General features: G+C 42.9%; 1 pseudogene; it reads left to right on the top strand.

Annotated features, from left to right (window-relative positions):
* Nucleotides 1–10,104: 10,104 nt before the first annotated feature.
* LOC125506589 (uncharacterized) lies at nt 10,105–12,934 on the top strand (annotated as a pseudogene).
* Nucleotides 12,935–17,470: the final 4,536 nt, after the last annotated feature.

Raw genomic sequence — 17,470 nt, forward strand, 5'->3', positions numbered from 1 at the left:
AAGGGACCAGCCCCTAGGTGGGCTGGGGCGCCTCCCACCAAGGCCCAAGGCGCAAGGGAGAGTGGGAGGGGGCAAACCCTAGGTCTAGATGGGCCTTAAGGCCCACCCTAGGTGCGCCCTCCTTTCTCCCCCCTTGGCCACCTCCCAGATGGGATCTGGGGGCTGCCGCCACCCCTAGGGAGGGAACCCTAGGTGGGGGCGCAGCCCCTCCCCTTCCCCTATATATACTTGAGGTTTGGGGCTGCCCAACACATGTGATTTGCTCTCCCTGTTGGCGCAACCCTACCCCTCTCCCTCCTCGTCTCTCGTAGTGCTTGGCGAAGCCCTGCTGGAGTCCCACGCTCCTCCACCACCACCACGCCGTCGTGCTGCTGCTGGATGGAGTCTTCCCCAACCTCTCCTTCTCCCCTTGCTGGATCAAGGCGTAGGAGACGTCACCGGGCTGTATGTGTGTTGAACACGGAGGTGCCGTTCGTTCGGCACTAGGATCATCGGTGATTTGAATCACGACGAGTACGACTCCATCAACCCCGTTCACTTGAAAGCTTCCGCTTAGCGATCTACAAGGGTATGTAGATGCACTCTCCTTCCCCTCATTGCTAGATTACTCCATAGATTGATCTTGGTGATGCGTAGAAAATTTTGAATTTCTGCTACGTTCCCCAACATGGGGATGCCCAAGGCACCCCAAGGTAATATTCAAGGACAACCAAGAGCCTAAGCTTGGGGATGCCCCAGAAGGCATCCCCTCTTTCGTCTTCGTTCATCGGTAACTTTACTTGAAGCTATATTTTTATTCACCACATGATATGTGTTTTGCTTGGAGCGTCATTTTATTTTCTTTTGTTTTGCTTGCTGTTTGAATAAAATACCAAGATCTGAAATTCTTAAATGTTAGAGAGTCTTCATATAGTTGCATAATTATTCGACTACTCATTGATCTTCACTTATATCTTTCGGAGTAGTTTGTTGTTGCTCTAGTGCTTCACTTATATCTTTTTAGAGCACGATGGTGGGTTTATTTTATAGAAATATATGAACTCTCATGCGTCACTTATATTATTTTGAGAGTCCTAAACAGCATGGTAATTTGCTTTGGTTATTAATTTAGTCCTAATATGACGGGCATCCAAGAGGGATATAATAAAAACTTTCATATAAAGTGCATTGAATACTATGACAAGTTTGATACTTGATAATTGTTTTGAGATATGGAGATGGTAATATTAGAGTCGTGCTAGTTGAGTAATTGTGGATTTGAGAGATACTTGTGTTAAAGTTTGTGATTCTCGTAGCATGCATGTATGGTGAACCGTTATGTGATGAAGTCTGAGCATGATTTATTTATTGATTGTTTTCCTTATGAGTGGCAGTCGGGGACGAGCGATGGTCTTTTCCTACCAATCTATCCCCCTAGGAGCATGTGCGTAGTACTTTGTTTCGATAACTAATAGATTTTTGCAATAAGTATGTGAGTTATTTATGACTAATGTTGAGTCCATGGATTATACACACTCTCAACCTTCCACCATTGCTAGCCTCTCTAGTACCGCACAACTTTCGCCGGTACCATAAAACCCACCATTTATCTTCCTCAAAACAGCCACCATACCTACCTATTGTGGCATTTCCATAGCCATTCCGATATATATTGTGATGCAACTTTTCACCGTTCCATTTATTATGACACGCTCCATCATTTTCATATTGCTTTGCATGATCATGTAGTTGACATCGTATTTGTGGCAAAGCCACCGTTCATAATTCTTTCATAGATGTCACTCGTGAGTCATTGCACATCCTGGTACACCGCCAGAGGCATTCATATAGAGTCATATTTTGTTCTAAGTATCGAGTTGTAATTCTTGAGTTGTAAGTAAATAAAAGTGTGATGATCATCATTATTAGAGCATTGTCCCAAGTGAGGAAACGATGATGGAGACTATGATTCCCCCACAAGTCGGATGAGACTCCGGATGAAAAAGGCCATAAAAAAGAAAAGGGAGAAGGCCCAAAAAAATGAGAGAAAAAGAGAGAAGGGACAATGCTACTATCCCTTTCTCACACTTGTGCTTCAAAGTAGCCCCATGATCTTCATGATAGAGAGTCTCCTATGATATCACTTTCATATACTAGTGGGAATCTTTCATTATAGAACTTGGCTTGTATATTCCAATGGTGGGCTTCCTCAAAATGCCCTAGGTCTTCATGAGCAAGCGAGATGGATGCACACCCGCTTAGTTTCTTTTTAACTTTCATACACTTATAGCTCTAGTGCATCCGTTGCATGGCAATCCCTACTCACTCACATTGAGATCTATTGATGGGCATCTCTATAGCCCGTTGATATGCCTAGTTGATGTGAGACTATCTTCTCCTTTTTGTCTTCTCCACAACCACCATTCTATTCCACCTATAGTGCTATATCCATGGCTCACGCTCATGTATTGCGTGAAGATTGAAAAAGTTTGAGAACACCAAAAGTATGAAACAATTGCTTGGCTTCTCATCGGGGTTGTGCATGATTTAAATACTTTGTGTGGTGAAGATGGAGCATAGCCAGACCGTATGATTTTGTAGAGATAGCTTTCTTTGGCCATGTTATTTTGAGAAGACATGATTGCTTTGTTAGTATGCTTGAAGTATTATTGTTTTTATGTCAATATTAGACTTTTGTCTTGAATCTTATGGATCTGAATATTCTTGCCACAACAAAGAGAATTACGTGGATAAATATGTTAGGTAGCATTGCACATCAAAAATTCTGTTTTTATCATTTACCTACTCGAGGACGAGCAAGAATTAAGCTTGGGGATGCTTGATACGTCTCCAACGTATCTATAATTTTTGATTGTTCCATGCTATAATATTATCAATCTTGGATGTTTTATATGCATTTGTATGCTATTTTAAATGATTTTTGGGACTAACCTATCAACCTAGAGCCTAGTGACAGTTTCTGTTGTTTCCATGTTTTAGAGTACCGCACAAAAGGAAAATCAAACGGAGTCCAATTGACCTGAAACTTCACGGAACTTATTTTTGGAATGGAAGCAATCCAGGGGACTTGGAGTAGACGTCAGGGAAGCTTCGACGGAGGCACGAGGCAGGGAGGCGCGCCCTACCCCCTGGGCGTGCCCCACCCTCATGGGCCCCTCGTGGCTCCCCGGACCGACTTCTTTCGATTATATATATCCATATACCCTAAAAACATCTAGGAGCACAATAGATCAGGAGTTCCGCTGCCAAAAGCCTCCGTAGCCACCGAAAACCAATCTAGACCCGTTTCGGCACCCTGCCGGAGGAGGAATCCCTCTCCGGTGGCCATCTTCATCATCCCGGTGCTCTCCATGACGAGGAGGGAGTAGTTCACCCTCGGGGCCGAGGGTATGTACCAGTAGCTATGTGTTTGATCTCTCTCTTGTGTTCTTGAGGTGGTACGATCTTGATGTATCACGAGCTTTGCTATTATATTTGGATCTTATGATGTTTCTCCCCCTCTACTCTCTTGTGATGAATTGAGTTTTCCCTTTGAAGTTATCTTATCGTATTGAGTCTTTAAGGATTTGAGAACACTTGATGTATGTCTTGCATGTGCTTATCTGTGGTGACAATGGGATATCACGTGATCCACTTGATGTATGTTTTGGTGATCAACTTGCGAGTTCCGTGACCTCGGGAACTTATGCATAGGGGTTGGCACACGTTTTCGTCTTGACTCTCCGGTAGAAACTTTGGGGCACTCTTTGAAGTTCTTTGTGTTGGTTGAATAGATGAATCTGAGATTGTGTGATGCATATCGTATAATCATACCCACGGATACTTGAGGTGACATTAGAGTATCTAGGTGACATTAGGGTTTTGGTTGATTTGTGTCTTAAGGTGTTATTCTAGTATGAACTCTATGATAGATTGAACGAAAAGAATAGCTTCGTGTTATTTTACTACGGAGTCTTGAATAGATCGATCAGAAAGGATAACTTTGAGGTGGTTCCGTACCCTACAATAATCTCTTCGTTTGTTCTCCGCTATTAGTGACTTTGGAGTGACTCTTTGTTGCATATTGAGGGATAGTTATATGATCCAATTATGTTATTATTGTTGAGAGAACTTGCACTAGTGAAAGTATGAACCCTAGGCCTTGTTTCAACACATTGCAATACTGTTTGTGCTCACTTTTATCATTAGTTACCTTGCTGTTTTTATATTTTCAGATTACAAGAACCATTATCTACTATCCATATTCCACTTGTATCACCATCTCTTCGCCGAACTAGTGCACCTATACAATTTACCATTGTATTGGGTGTGTTGGGGACACAAGAGACTCTTTGTTATTTGGTTGCAGGGTTGCTTGAGAGAGACCATCTTCATCCTACGCCTCCTACGGATTGATAAACCTTAGGTCATCCACTTGAGGGAAATTTGCTACTGTCCTACAAACCTCTGCACTTGGAGGCCCAACAACGTCTACAAGAAGAAGGTTGCGTAGTAGACATCAGAGACCTCTACGAGCCAAGCTATGGAAGATCATGGGCACTCAAGGCCATGGAAATTTCCTCATCTAAAGAGGAAGATTCTGACAGCAGCCTTGGTGATCCTGAAGAACTAAGCCAGGAGCTAGCAATGCTCGTGAGGAAATTTCAGAAGTTCTCAAGGTGTGGCCATTCTGGAAAATCTTCAAGGGATGATGACTTGAGATCAGATTCTTCATCCCGCAACAGCAAGAAAAGGACTTGCCACAAATGCAAGAAGTCCACTCATTTCATTGCTGACTGTCCTCAATGGGTGAAGGAATCAAAGAAGAAGAAGTACAAGGATGACAGTTCAGATGACTTGAAGAAAAATAGGAAATCTTTAAAGTCCTCATCGTCAAAATCTTCAAAGTCTTCATCTCACAAGAAGAGCAGTTCCAGACAGGCTCAGACATTCATTGGCAAGGAAATGGACTCTGAAGCTGAATCTGAGGAAAATAAGGAAGAGGAGGAATCTGAGGAGTCAAACTCTGGTGTGGCGAGCCTAGCTCTCGCTACTACTTTTGTCAGCAAGTCCATCTCCAACATTGAGGAACATGGCAACTCCAACTCCGCTGATGATCGTGATGATGACTTTTCTCCCACCTATCGCTTCATAGCAAAAGGTGCCAAGGTACTCAAATATACCTGATGTCTACTACACAACCTTCTTCTTGTAGACGTTGTTGGGCCTCCAAGTGCAGAGGTTTGTAGGACAGTAGCAAATTTCCGTCAAGTGGATGACCTAAGGTTTATCAATCCGTAGGAGGCGTAGGATGAAGATGGTCTCTCTCAAGCAACCCTGCAACCAAATAACAAAGAGTCTCTTGTGTCCCCAACACACCCAATACAATGGTAAATTGTATAGGTGCACTAGTTCGGCGAAGAGATGGTGATACAAGTGGTATATGGATAGTACATAAAGGTATTTGTAATCTGAAAATATAAAAACAGCAAGGTAACTAATGATAAAAGTGAGCGTAAACGGTATTGCAATGCGTTGAAACAAGGCCTAGGGTTCATACTTTCACTAGTGCAAGTTCCCTCAACAATAATAACATAATTGGATCATATAACTATCCCTCAACATGCAACAAAGAGTCACTCCAAAGTCACTAATAGCGGAGAACAAACAAAGAGATTATGGTAGGGTACGAAACCACCTCAAAGTTATTCTTTCCAATCAATCCGTTGGGCTATTCCTATAAGTGTCACAAACAGCCCTAGAGTTCGTACTAGAATAACACCTTAAGACCCAAATCAATCAAAACCCTAATGTCACCTAGATACTCCAATGTCACCTCAAGTATCCGTGGGTATGATTATACGATATGCATCACACAATGTCAGATTCATCTATTCAACCAACACATAGAACCTCAAAGAGTGCCCCAAAGTTTCTACCAGAGAATCACGATGAAAACGTGTGCCAACCCCTATGCATAGGTTCATGGGCGGAACCCGCAAGTTGATCACCAAAACATACATCAAGTGAATCACGGGGTATCCCATTGTCACCACAGATACGCACGGCAAGACATACATCAAGTGTTCTCAAATCTTTAAAGACTCGATCCAATAAGATAACATCAAAGGGGAAACTCAATCCATTACAAGAGAGTAGAGGGGGAAGAAAATATCATAAGATCCAACTATAATAGCAAAGCTCACGATACATCAAGATCGTGCCAAATCAAGAACACGAGAGAGAGAGAGAGAGAGAGATCAAACACATAGCTACTGGTACATACCCTCAGCCCCGAGGGTGAACTACTCCCTCCTCATCATGGAGAGCACCGAGATGATGAAGATGGCCACCGAGAGGGATTCCCCCTCCGGCGGGGTGCCAGAACGGGTCTAGATTGGTTTTCGGTGGCTACGGAGGCTTCTGGCGGCGAAACTCACGATCAATTGTGCTCTCAGATGTTTTAAGGGTATATGGAGATATATAGGCGGAAGAAGTACGTTAGGGGGGCCATGAGGGGCCCACGAGGGTGGAGGGCTCGCCCAGGGGGGTGGGCGCGCCCCCTGCTTCGTGGCCTCCTCGTAGATCCCCTGGCGTGCACTCCAAGTCTTCTGGGCTTCTTCTGATCCAAAAATAAGTTCCGTGAAGTTTCAGGTCAATTGGACTCCGTTTGGTTTTCCTTTTCTACGATGTTCTAAAACAAGGTAAAAACAGAAACTGGCACTGGGCTCTGGGTTAATAGGTTAGTCCCAAAAATAATGTAAAAGTGCATAATAAAGCCCATAAACATCCAAAGTTGATAATATAATAGCATGGAACAATCAAAAATTATAGATACGTTGGAGACATATCAGCATCCCCAAGCTTAATTCCTACTCGTCCTCGAGTAGGTAAATGATAAAAACAGATTTTTTGATGTGGAATGCTACCTAACGTATTTATCCATGTAGTCTTCTTTATTGTGGCAATAATATTCATATCAATAAGATTCAAGACAAAAGTTTAATATTGACATAAAAATAATAATACTTCAAGCATACTAACCAAGTAATCATGTCTTCTCAAAATAACATGGCCAAAGAAAGCTATCCCTACAAAATCATATAGTCTGGCTATGCTCTATCTTCACCACACAAAATATTTAAATCATGCACAACCCCGATGACAAGACAAGCAATTGTTTCATACTTTTGATGTTTCAAACTTTTTCAATCTTCACGCAATACATGAGCGTGAGCCATGGACATAGGACTATAGGTGGAATAGAATGGTGGTTGTGGAGAAGACAAAAAGGAGAAGATAGTCTCACATCAACTAGGCGTATCAATGGGCTATGGAGATGCCCATCAATAGATATCAATGTGAGTGAGTAGGGATTGCCATGCAACGGATGCACTAGAGCTATAAGTGTATGAAAGCTCATCAAAAGAAACTAAGTGGGTGTGCATCCAACTTGCTCGCTCACGAAGACCTAGGGCATTTTGAGGAAGCCCATCATTGGAATATACAAGCCAAGTTCTATAATGAAAGATTCCCACTAGTATATGAAAGTGACAACATAGGAGTCTCTCTATCATGAAGATTATGGTGCTACTTTGAAGCACAAGTGTGGTAAAAGGATAGTAGCATTGCCCCTTCTCTCTTTTTCTCTCTTTTTTATATTTTTTTGTTTGGGCCTTTTTCTCTTCTTTTTTTATGGCCTCTTTTATTATTATTTTTTATTTTTTGTCCGGGGTCTCATCCCGACTTGTGGGGGAATCATAGTCTCCATCATCCTTTCCTCACTGGGACAATGCTCTAATAATGATGATCATCACACTTTTATTTACTTACAACTCAAGAATTACAACTCGATACTTAGAACAAGATATGACTCTATATGAATGCCTCTGGCGGTGTACCGGGATGTGCAATGACTCATGAGTGACATGTATGAAAGAATTATGAACGGTGGCTTTGCCACAAATACGATGTCAACTACATGATCATGCAAAGCAATATGACAATGATGAATCGTGTCATAATAACAAAACGGTGGGACATTACATGGAAATATATCTCGGAATGGCTATGGAAATGCCATAATAGGTAGGTATGGTGGCTGTTCTGAGGAAGGTATATGGTGGGTTTAAGGTACCGGCGAAAGTTACGCGGTACTAGAGAGGCTAGCATGGTGGAAGAGTGAGAGTGCATATAATCCATGGATTCAACATTAGTCATAAAGAACTCACATACTTATTGCAAAAATCTATTAGTTATCGAAGCAAAGTACTACACGCATGCTCCTAGGGGGATAGATTGGTAGGAAAAGACCATTGCTCGTCCCCGACCGCCACTCATAATGAAGACAATCAATAAATAAATCATGCTCCGACTTCATCACATAACGGTTCACCATACGTGCATGCTACGGGAATCACAAACTTGAACACAAGTATTTCTCAAATTCACAACTACTCAACTAGCATGACTCTAATATCACCATCTCCATATCTCAAAACAATCATCAAGTATCAAACTTCTCTTAGTATTCAATGCACTTTATGAAAGTTTTTACTATTCTTGGATGCCTAGCATATTAGGATCATTTAAGCAAATTACCATGCTATTTAAGGCTCTCAAAATAATCTAAGTGAAGCATGAGAGTTCATCTATTTCTTCAAAATAAAACTACCACCATGCTCTAAAAAGATGCAAGTCAAGCACTAAAGCAACAACAAACTACTCCGAAAGATATAAGTGAAGATCAATGAGTAGTTGAATAATTATGAAACTATGTGAAGACTCTCTAACATTTAATAATTTCAGATCTTGGTACTTTATTCAAACAGCAAGCAAAACAAAAGTAAATAAAATGACACTCCAAGCAAAACACATATCATGTGGCAAATAAAAATATAGCTCCAAGTAAAGTTACCAATGAACGAAGACGAAAGAGGGGATGCCTTCCGGGGCATACCCAAGCTCAGGATTTTGGTTTTCCTTGAATATTACCTTGGGGTGCCTTGGGAATCCCCAATATTAGGCTCTTTCCACTCCTTATTCCATCTTTACCTGAAACTTGAAAACTTCACAACACAAAACTTAAGAGAAAACTCGTAAGCTCCGTTAGTATAAGAAAATAAATCACCACTTAGGTACTGTTGTGAACTCATTCTAAATTCATATTAGTGTAATATCTACTGTATTCCAACTTATCTATGGTTCATACCCTCTGATACTACTCATAGATTCATCAAAATAAGCAAAGAGAGAAGTGCATATATCAACCTTCAACTCTTTGGTCGGTCTAGTATACACCCCTCATCTATTATACCGTCTAAGTTGCACCCTCCAACTATCAAAACCAGATGAATTACCCCCCTGTCTCGCCTTGACCCTGGTTTTGGTCCAGTCAGCACATGTTGACCAGGTCAACTCGTCCAGTTAGCATGCCACGTCTGACTTAACCTACACAGCCCGAGCACCCCCTTTCTCTCATTCGATCTCTCTCTCAGATTTCCCCACCTCCGCCTGGCGCTGAGGAAACCAGCGCCGCCACCCTGATCTCTCCCCACCGCCGCCCCGATCTCTCCCCACCGCCGCCCCTCTCCCCCCACCGCCGCCCCGGTCTCTCCCGAGGAGACCAGCGCCGCCGCCCCGATCTCTCCCGAGGAGACCAGCGCCGCCGCCCCGGTCTCTCCTCACCGCCGCCTGAGTTGCTCCCGCCACCGGCCGATCTGAAGCTGTCGCCGCCTCCTCCAGTTATCCCCTCCACGGGCAAAGCTCCTACCCCAACTCCAAGCAGAGCCCGCAGCCCCTAGGCTGATCTCGACGGTGAAGTATCGTCGCCGCCATAGCTTGCCAAGTTCTTCCAGCGCTCGGACGCGAGGTTGAGGACGCGAAGAATTAGGTGAGCAATATTCCCCCGCCCACTTCTGCCATCTTCTCCGTCTTTCACAGAATAGTTCATAAGGCTCACTTAGGGATGATTTGGGTCCTCTGCAACAAAGTGATTTTATCTCATTTATTTTTTTGTAATCATAGGTTATGGATCCAGCAGATTGTATTGTTGTCCGTTTTCATTTCAATGGGGAATTTATCAATGACGGGAAGACAATATAGTATGTGGGGGGCAAAGAAGCAATGTCCTTTTTAGATCGAGCAACCTTGAGCTTACAGAGAATTCAACAGTGTTTGAGTGAGCATTATGTCACAGTGGACGGACAGCAATTGCACTGGCTCTTCCCTGGGAGGGATTTATTTGATGGATTGTTGATGTTGTCTGAGGACAAGTCTGTTGAAACACTGTCAGCATGTACAACAGATGCAGGTGTGGCTGATGTGTATGTGGAGGATCCGGCCGTGCAAGATGAAGAAGTTAGTGAGGAAGAAGATTGGGCTGAAGACGATTATGTAGCTACTGCTGATGAGAAGAAGTCCGCAAAGGAAAAGCCAATTGATGTAGAAAGCAGCTCCGATGATAGTGACTTTGTGCCACCAGATTGTTCATCGGATGATGATGAGGCAGATGCTATTAAGCAAGATTACAAGAAATTCAAAAGGAGCAAGAAGATGGCAGCTGAAAAACTTGCACTTGAGTATGAGTTTGAAGCATTGAATGTAGTTAAACTTGAAGGCAATTATGAAGATGAATCAAGTGCCGAAGAGGATGAATCTTATGACGAGGATAGTGATGGTGAACTTATCAAGCGTGAGTCTGAATATGCTAGGTTTAATAAGAAAGCAGAAGTGATCAAGTTCACCTTGGGTATGACATTTAGTGGGAAGAAGGAGTTCAAAGATGCAATCATTCGTTATGCACTGAAGGAAAGAAAAGAAATCAAGTTCTTAAAAGATGAGGGAGTCAGAGTAAGGGAAAAGTGCACATGGCCTCATTGTCCTTGGGTGTGTTTGTTGAGGAAAACATCAAAGTTTGAAAGTTGGCAGATTACTTCATTTACGGAGGAACACACTTGTCCAAAAAGGAAAGATAGTGCACTAGTTACAAGTAGACGGATTGCAGAAAAGTTTGAGAGTTTGATAATGTCAAGTCCAGAATGGTCAATCCAGCAATTAAAGTCAACCGTGCAGGAAAAAAATGTTTGCAAATGTGTCAATATCCAAAATCAAGAGAGCAAAAGCACTTGTCATTGGAAAAATGCTTGCGGCTAAAGAGGGAGAGTACATCCAAGTGTTTGATTACCAACTTGAGTTACTTAGAAGCAACCCTGGGACTACTTGTGTGATCAAGCTTCACCCAGATTTTGAAGAACCAACATTCCACCACTTTTATGTGTGCTTTGATGCTTGTAAGAAGGGCTTCTTAGCTGGGTGTAGGAAAGTTATATCCTTAGATGGATGCTTTTTGAAAGGGAGAGCAGGAGAGATATTAAGTGCCGTTGGTAGAGATGCAAATCATCAGATGTATCCAATAGTATGGGCACTTGTGGATAAGGAGACCAATGAATCTTGGGACTGGTTTTGTAGCTTGTTGTTTAATGATCTAAAAGTTGGAGATGGTGATGGCTGGGTTATAATTTCTGATCAGCAAAAAGGAATATTGAATGCTGTTCACCACTGGGCTCCAATGGCAGAGCATAGGAATTGTGCTAGGCACATATATGCTAACTGGAGGAAAAATATAGGGAAAAGGACAGGCAAAAGCTATTCTGGGCTTGTGCAAAAGCACCTTGCACAATGTTGTTCAATCTTGCAAGGGCCAAGTTAGCACAATGCACACCTGATGGAGCAAGGGATGTTATGAACACAGACCCACAACACTGGAGCAGGGCTTGGTTCAGGTTAGGAAGTTGTTGTGATTCTGTGGACAACAACATTTCTGAAACTTTTAACAAATGGATAGTTGAGGCTAGATTATATCCTGTGATAACAATGTTCGAAACAATTAGGCAACAAATTATGATCAGGATACAAGAAATGAGAAGTGAAATGGAAAGTTGGACTGGCATCATCTGTCCAAAAGTACTGAAGAAGCTACAGAAAAGCATAGATTATTCTGCTTATTGTCATGCATTTTTTAATGGCAATGATGCATATGAAGTGAAGACAAGAGTACATAGGTACACTGTCAGATTGCATGACAGGACATGTAGTTGTAGGCATTGGCAGTTGTCAGGCCTTCCTTGCTCTCATGCCATCAGCTGCATACACTGCACTACAAACAAATTGGATGATTACATTGCTGATTGCTACAGAGTGGATAATTTCAAAAAAACTTATGCTTATTGTCTTCAACCTCTTGAGGGAAGAGCTGCATGGCCTGTGTCTCAGAGACCAAAACCAAAAGCACCTGGGCACATCAATATGCCTGGTAGGAAAAAGAAGTGTAGAACAAGAGAAGAGGAAGAAAAACCAAAGACTAGCAAAGTTAGCAAGGTTGGCACAGTGATCAAGTGTAGCTTGTGCAAGCAAAGTGGACACAACAAAACAACTTGCAAACAAAGAAATGGAGTGCCTAGTGCTAGTGCTCCATCTGCTTCTGCTCCTAGTGGTACTGCTCCACTTTCTGCTACGCCTAGTGCTCCTAGGGGAAGTGCTCGTCCACCAAGTGAAGCACCTGTTCTGGTAAGCTCGTTCACCATATTTTTCCGCCGTACTTTCTTTTTTGTACCACTGCTGATATAATGTAGTACATCTAATTGTTCTATTACAGAGTTCACAACAAAGCACTTCACACAAAAGAAGGGCCACCGTGGAGATGGCACCACCAAGACAAGCAAAGAGAAGGGCGCCAACTAATAACAACAGTAGGTCAAATAATTTCTCTGGAAATACCTTCAATGTACATGGAAGCTCGAATGTGAATGTCAATGTTTGCACTGGTACTTCTCGCGCGACAACTAGCAGCAAAGTTACCAAAGAGAGGAGCAGTAGCAATGGCAGTAACAAAGGCAAGGGGACTGGCAAGGCCAAATATGCTCGGTTTCGAAGCTTGCTGGGATTTGAAAATTGAGAGTTATTTGTGTGCTTGTGAGGTTTGGGTGTCGATCAGACCTATCTATGTGAGACATATGTGTCAGACCTATTTGTGAGACCTTTGTGTGTATCAGACCTATCTATATGTATGTGAGACCTATGTATGTGTGTTTCAGACCTATATATATGTATATGTGACCAGTTATGTTCAAGCCTTTTTATTTGTTCATATGATGCTCAAATGGTACCAAATGGCACCAAAATGCTGCCAAATTTTGACCAGCAGATTAGATATTTTTCAAATTATTGATTTATGCATTATATATTCATTTCATTGTTGACATGGCATGCTGACTGGACGAGTTGACCTAGTCAACATGTGCTGACTGGACCAAAACCAGGGTCAAGGCGAGATAGGGGGGTAATTCGTCTGGTTTTGATAGTTGGAGGGTGCAACTTAGACGGTATAATAGATGAGGGGTGTATATTAGACCGACCAAAGAGTTGAAGGTTGATATATGCACTTCTCTCATAAGCAAACAACACATCGTAAACAGAATCTGTCAAGAACAGAACAGTCTGTAGTGATCTGGATCAAACGTATACTTATGGAACCCCAAAAATTCTAAAATAAATTGCTGGACCTGAGGAATTTATCTATTAATAATCTGCAAAAATAATTAACTAAATAGCACTCTCCAAATAAAAATGGCAGGAATTCTCGTGAGCGCTAAAGTTTCTGTTTTTTACAGCATGATCAACAAGACTTTCCCCAAGTCTTCCCAACGGTTCTACTTGGCACAAACACTAATTAAAAGCATAAAACCACATCTAAACAGAGGCTAGATGAATTATTTATTACTAAACAGGAAAAAAAAACAAGGAACAAAAATAAAGTTGGGTTGCCTCCCAACAAGCGCTATCGTTTAACGCCCCTAGCTAGGCATGATGATTTCAATGATGCTCACATAAAAGATAAGAATTGAAACATAAAGAGAGCATCATGAAGAATATGACTAACACATTTAAGTCTAACCCACTTCCTATGCATAGGGATTTTACGAGCAAACAACTTGTGGGAACAAGAATCAACTTGCATAGGAAGGTAAAACAAGCATAACTTCAAAATTTTAAGCACATAGAGAGGAAACTTGATATTATTGCAATGCCTACAAGCATATATTCCTCCCTCATAATAATTTTCAGTAGCATCATGAATGAATTCAACAATATAACCAGCACATAGAGCATTCTTATCATGATCTACAAGCATAGAAATTTTATTACTCCCCACACAAGCAAAATTCTTCTCATGAATAATAGTGGGAGCAAACTCAACAAAATAATTATCATGTGAGGCATAATCCAATTGAAAACTAAAATCATGATGACAAGTTTCATGGTTATCATTATTTTTAATAGCATACAAGTCATCACAATGATCATCATAGATAGCAACTTTGTTCTCATAATCAATTGGAACCTCTTCCGAAATAGTGGAATCATTACTAAGTAAAGTCATGACCTCTCCAAATCCAATTTCATCAATATAATCATCATAAATAGGAGGCATTCTTTCATCATAATAAATTTGCTCATCAAAGCTTGGGGGACAAAAAATATTATCTTCATCAAACATAGCCTCCCCAAGCTTGTGGCTTTGCATATCATTAGCATCATGGATACTCAAGGAATTCATACTAACAACATTGCAATCATGCTCATCATTCAAAGATTTAGTGCCAAACATTCTAATGAATTCTTCCTCCAGCACTTGAGCACAATTTTCCTTTCCATCATACTCACGAAAGATATTAAAAAGATGAAGCGTATGAGGCAAACTCAATTCCATTTTTTGCAATTTTCTTTTATAAACTAAACTAGTGATAAAACAAGAAACTAAAAGACTCGATTGCAAGATCTAAAAATATACCTTCAAGCACTCACCTCCCCGGCAACGGCGCCAGAAAAGAGCTTGATGTCTACTACACAACCTTCTTCTTGTAGATGTTGTTGGGCCTCCAAGTGCAGAGGTTTGTAGCACAGTAGAAAATTTACCTCAAGTGGATGACCTAAGGTTTATCGATCCATAGGAGGCGTAGGATGAAGATGGTCTCTCTCAAGCAACCCTGCAACCAAATAACAAAGAGTCTCTTGTGTCCCCAACACACCCAATACAATGGTAAATTGTATAGGTGCACTAGTTCGGCGAAGAGATGGTGATACAAGTGGTATATGGATAGTAGATAAAGGTATTTGTAATCTGAAAATATAAAAACAACAAGGTAACTAATGATAAAAGTGAGCATAAACAGTACTGAAATGCGTTGAAACAAGGCCTAGGGTTCATACTTTTGCTAGTGCAAGTTCCCTCAACAATAATAACATAATTGGATCATATAACTATCCCTCAACATGCAACAAAGAGTCACTCCAAAGTCACTAATAGCGGAGAACAAACGAAGAGCTTATGGTAGGGTACGTGTCGGTGTCAAAACCGGCGGATCTCGGGTAGGGGGTCCCGAACTGTGCGTCTAGGCCGGATGGTAACAGGAGGCAGGGAACACTTTGTTTTACCCAGGTTTGGGCCCTCTCGATGGAGGTAATACCCTACTCCTGCTTGATTAATATTGATGATATGGGTAGTACAAGAGTAGATCTACCACGAGATCAAGGAGGCTAAACCCTAGAAGCTAGCCTATGGTATGATTGTTGTGTATGGAGTTGATTGCCTACGGACTACAACCCTCCGGTTTATATATACACCGGATAGGGTTAGGGTTACATAAAGTCGGTTACAATGGTAGGAGATCTTGAATATCCGCATCGCCAAGCTTGCCTTCCACGCCAAGGAAAGTCCCATCCGGACACGGGACGAAGTCTTCAATCTTGTATCTTCATAGTCCAGGAGTCCAGCTGAAGGTATAGTCCGGCTACCCGAACACCCCCTAATCCAGGACTCCCTCAGTAGCCCCTGAACCAGGCTTCAATGACGACGAGTCCGGCGCGCAAATTGTCTTCGGCATTGCAAGGCGGGTTCCTCCTCCAAGTCCTTCATAGAAGATTGTAAACACCAAGAGTAGTGTCCGGTTCTGCAAAATAAGCTTCCACATATTGCCATAGAGAGAATAATATAGACACAAATCAAATCTGCTGACGTATTCCGCAGTGCGCCATCACACTACGGCCAAGTCCTTTACTTGAATCGTTTTTACTTTTCCACCTCAGCATGTTTTGCGAGGCGGTTTCCTTGGCACGTCTTGTCGAAGCAGAGATCGTGTACCCCCCCTTTACGGGATTCTCATTAATACGAATGTGGGTAACTCAACCGCGCCATTCATCACGGCGCTTGGGAGGCATGCGAGTTTTACCAGGCTGGCGGGGACGCACAACCGCATCCGCCCATATAAGGGGATAAGGATCCACCTTTTTACCTACGCCTTCTTCCTCCTTTGCCTATCCATCTCCTGCGCACTCGAGCTCCAGCGCCCAAGCCCGCACTTCCCACCTCAACCTTCTCCAGCAATGTCCGGAGCGGGAGGCAAGTGGATGGTCTCCTCCGTCAAGGAGGGCCATGTCAAAAAGCTAAGGAAGGCCGGATACTTGTCCAAAGACATCGCGCACCGGCTTCCCGAGGAGGGGCAGCTTCTCCCACCCCAAGGCCCCATGAGAGGGTAGTATTCCTTCCCCACTTCCTCCGCGGACTGGGTTTTCCACTCCACCCATTTGTCTGGGGGCTCATGTTTTACTACGACCTGGATTTCCACGATCTGGCCCCGAAATTCGTCCACAACATCTCGGCGTTTATCGTCGTGTGCGAGGCTTTCCTCCGGACCGCAGTAGGCGAACTCCATCCAAGAGGAGCAAGCCTTCTGAGCCGGCGGCCTCCGTCCAACCGGAGATGCCGGACAATCTGCTTGAGGTGCTTGACAGCGCCTCCATCGACGAGGAGCACCGTACTATTATGAGTACGGTGATCCAGAAGGTTCAGTCCGCCAAGAGCGGACTGACTGAAGCTTGCGCTAGCCTTCTAACGGGCTTCGAGGTAAGTAAAAAATATGTAAGAATATAACCGCATAGACAGTAGCCCCTGATGCTCTGTTTGGCGTTCGGAAAGAAAAGCCGAATAGAGGATCTATTAAATTTCGCAGGAGTCTAACAACAAAGAGTCAATATGCGTATGCAGGCTTCGCTGCTAGCCACCGCCGCACTGACTGCGGAGGTGGGTGCCCTGAAACAGGGACTCGAGCGGACCGAGCAAGAGCTCGGCCTTGCCAAGCGACAGCTCGAGGAGAAAGAAGGTAAGAAATACCTTATAGAAAAAGTGCCTATACAAAGGCGTGATTGCAAAAAATAACAGGATTGCACTGCTTATTATAGGGGCCACGACTGAGGTGGCGACCCTCAAGTAGGCGTTGTCCGAGGCTGAAAAGAAAACGGCCGCAGAGCGCACCGAGCAAGAGAAACTTGGGGCTCAGGTCGGCGAGGTGCAGCAAGAGCTTCAGGCTCTCATGAAAAAACATGAGAGTTTGGAGCTTGAGTCAAAGACCCAAGCGTCCGAGCTCGCGGCGGC

Source organism: Triticum urartu, chromosome 1A (assembly GCF_056163025.1).
Source record: "Triticum urartu cultivar PI428250 chromosome 1A, HENAU_Tu73, whole genome shotgun sequence".
Lineage (NCBI taxonomy): Eukaryota > Viridiplantae > Streptophyta > Magnoliopsida > Poales > Poaceae > Triticum > Triticum urartu.